Below are 4065 nucleotides of genomic sequence, written 5' to 3'. Positions count from 1 at the left end.
ACACACACACACACACACACACACACACACACACACACACACACACACACACACACTCCATCTCTCATTATTTCATTAGAGTGTAAACACAAGACCCACCTCAACTGAGTGCAAGAGGATGTGGTCACAATCTTCATTATCCTGCACTAAAATACTATGAAATAAGCATATATTAATTCTTAAGATGGTATTATTTGGCCATTGTGTAGTTTTTAAAATACATCTGGTAAAATAAATCTGAATTTATTTCATATAAATACATAAACTGAAAAACAAAGAAAGCTGAAATAAAAGCGAAAACAGAAACATGCAGGAAAGACGTTAGACTTAATAAAGCAGTCATGACAGTGAATGAAGCATTTTAATATTGCGCTGGTCAATGAAAAAGACCTTGCATATCCACAGGAGAGATAAACACAGACCAGATTAAGACTCGAGCAAAGAATCGCTTGCGACAGATTATTATTCAGCTGATTTTTATATTTCATAACAGTGCAAAGAAATGTATATCTGGAGGATCAACCGTAAATAAATAAATTAATAAGTCTTGAGTTATTCAGTGAATTTAATTAATTACATTTAATTAATTCATTATTATATTTATATACTTGAATTATATTTAGAAAGAGGATAATTAAGGTGTTATATATTTAGAAAGAAAGAAAGAAAGAAAGAAAGACAAAAACGAGAATTAAATTCAATATTATGTAGCTCCATATCTGATAATCTATTCTATTTTTTATAAGTATTTCTGTATTTCCTATTTACCTAATTGCGCTAGCGTGATCTTGTCCTCATGTCTGGAGAACGACGTTCACAAAAAAAATGCAGCAATCATTTCCCAGGCTTTAATAATATCAAAGAGTTCAAAATCGAGGTGAAGCTGGAAAAAGCCAAAGGAAATGCCTCATTAACACCATCAGGTGGCGCATGCTGCTGTCTCATTCGCTCTCCGCTGGAACTCTCGCGAGAACAACGTTGACTGCCGAAGGAACTCTCGCGATAATTTCATCCGCTGTTGGGCGGCATTTAGATGATGGATTGTGAGCGGCTTCATTAAGTCACGCAATGAGTGAAATATGTCTTTGTCTCTCCTTTGTCGCAAAAGTAATAAAGGGACGCCGAATTCTTCAGCACAGCTGCACATTATTGCACAGCTCTCAGCCGGACGATTTTTTTCTCTCCTCTAATTGATAAATGACAGGATGGAAAGGTTATTGTTGTCACAGTAATTGGAAATGGCGGTGAATTAGTAACGGGGCTTGTGCGTGCAGTGGCATTGGGTGGCACAGTCTGACTGGTGTTCTGACAAGTCTGACAAGCAGCTACTCATAGACTGGCCCATATGAAAAATCCACATGGGCATAGAGGGAATATTAATTCCAGTGATTAAACTACACTTGGGGAAAAACGTAACATTTAAAACAGTGACCTGGCGGTAAGACGAAGCATTTTGATTTCATGCCACTATTACAAAATACAAGAACAACAATAGGCGATTAAAGCTAACAATAGTTAAGATTACTTCTATGCAGATTGGGGATAATTGGCACACTTTTTACTTAACAAATTTTTTTTTAAGGATAGATAGGCCTATTTATTGTATGCAAAAGATTAAACACATGTTGACCCAACAGTGGGGTATTATAGCTAGGGTATTTAATTGCGTTTCAGCTAAATCAATACAGTATAAAATAACTCATTAAACAGTCATGCTATGAGATATATGGCATTTCAGTAAAAAATATAAAATAATTCATTAAACAGCAAAAATTGCTAGCAGAAATGGTTTAAAATCAACACCCAAAACCACAGAGAAAGCAGTTGTGCATTTTCACTTTTGACTCAAAATAGTTGAGATATTACTGCTGTGACAAAGCCCAGGCTTCCCTATTAGTTAGTAGTTGCTACGTCTTATGTCTTTAAAAACATTAGGCTACTTTATCCAAATGCACAAGCAAACAGAGCCCTAATAGAGTTTACGGTTTCAATCTTATTTAAATCTTGATTCTTATAAACGGAAAATACAGTGCTGTAGAAATGGACTTCCATTTGCAGGAATGTATCATTTAACCCTTCTATTTTGCTCTCCGGAGAGCTACTCTTTCACTTAGCTTTTTCCTGTGAAAGCAGGATTTGATTACTACAGTAAGTAGTAAACATGCAGGTATTTTTCCATCTCAGCTTGTTCTGAGTTCAGGGCCTAAGAGTGGATGCAGCGTGTCTATGGCACTTTCACAGATCAGCTTTCACACAAACAAACCCTCACAGAGGAGACAACAGTATATGCAGGTAAATGTAGCCACAATGCCAGCCATGCACACACTCTCCGAAATAAAGGTACAAAAGCTGTCACTGGGGCGATACCTTTTCAAAAGGTACATGTTTGTACCTAAACAGAATCCATACTTTAAACATATTAGTACATATTAGTACTTAAAGTGTACATATTAGAACCTAATAGTAGCAAACGTGTACCTTTTGAAAAGGTACCGCCCCAGTGACAGCTTTTGTCTTTATTGCCTTACCTTTATTTCTGAGAGTGCAGCCAATCAACTTACGAATACTCACAAATGCCTTTGCAAACACATCAGATCAGCCCATTTTGATGTCCTTCCCTTTTAAAATCTGTTGTTTCAATAACCAGAGGGTTTCAGAGGAATTGTTTGGTGTTTAATAATGTATATAGTCAAATGAATAGCATGGAACACTAAATATTTGCAGTACAGCATGTTAAAAATTTAATGGTGTGTTCAGAACAAACATTCATATTGACTTGAGTAAAGATGGAGAGGGTGTTACTCATGGTTCTTGTGGCTTTAACCTTTCAGCAATGTATTGAAGGAACATAATGCATTCTGTAGCTGTACTAATACTGTTTTTAATATTCCTCTTTAAAGTGACAGCCATACTCATGTTTCAAGTAAAAGTATATTTGCCTTTGACTTATTAAAATCACGTTTTCTCATGCATGCATTTTCATTTGGCCCAGTCAGACAGCAGTCAGTGATTGACAGATGTATTGATCCCCAGAGAAGCTTTGTGATGGTGATGTGGCATATTTTTATTTACTGCCTGTCTTTAATCCAACCTAGCCACTGCTGACAGTACCGCCTGTCCTTTAAGACTGACACAGTGCCTATTGTGAGGAAATGGAAGAGTGCAGTGTTTGAAATGTTGAGGATGCCATCAGGGGAAGCTGTCATGGGTTCGCCAGCAGGTACTGTCACCAACATAATAAATCAACTGTCTAGTTGTTCATTCATCCTTTTGTCAACGCTCTCCTGGCTTCTGTTCACTTTTATTATCATTCATCAAAACCCTTATTTCTTTAATTTTTTCCCCATATTTGTATTTATTTTGATTCATCTAAAATAATAAAAGCTACCCTAAAAAACAAGATAAATAGCTATGTGACTACTGAGCAATAGCCCACACAGTTCATTCTGCTTTGTGTGTGTGTGTGGAGTTTATCTGAAAACGTTGATACCACAATAATCAATGAACTTAGTGGAACTGTGTGTAGATCGGCCAGAAATAATAATAATAAAAAATAATAGAAATAATAGAGAAGAAATAAATTTTTCACATACATAACTTTAAAAAATAAATGGTATAAGGTATATTTGTGGATGTTTGCTTCAAAGCACCTTCCACTGCAAAATGCAACCTGGTCTCATGGCAAAAACGTACCCGGGGGCACATTTTCACGAGATGCAAAATACGTACCAATAAGTACAGGTGCATCTCAATAAATTAGAATGTCGTGGAAAAGTTCATTTATTTCAGTAATTCAACTCAAATTGTGAAACTCGTGTATTAAATAAATTCAATGCACACAGACTGAAGTAGTTTAAGTCTTTGGTTCTTTTAATTGTGAGGATTTTGGCTCACATTTAACAAAAACCCACCAATTCACTATCTCAACAAATTAGAATACTTCATAAGACCAATAAAAAAAAAATTTTAGTGAATTGTTGGCCTTCTGGAAAGTATGTTCATTTACTGTACATGTACTCAATACTTGGTAGGGGCTCCTTTTGCATGAATTACTGCATCAGTGCG

This window comes from Sinocyclocheilus grahami, unplaced genomic scaffold (assembly GCF_001515645.1).
Source record: "Sinocyclocheilus grahami isolate Dianchi unplaced genomic scaffold, SAMN03320097.WGS_v1.1 scaffold680.1, whole genome shotgun sequence".
Classification (NCBI taxonomy): domain Eukaryota; kingdom Metazoa; phylum Chordata; class Actinopteri; order Cypriniformes; family Cyprinidae; genus Sinocyclocheilus; species Sinocyclocheilus grahami.
Note: the sequence above shows the minus strand (reverse complement) of the source record.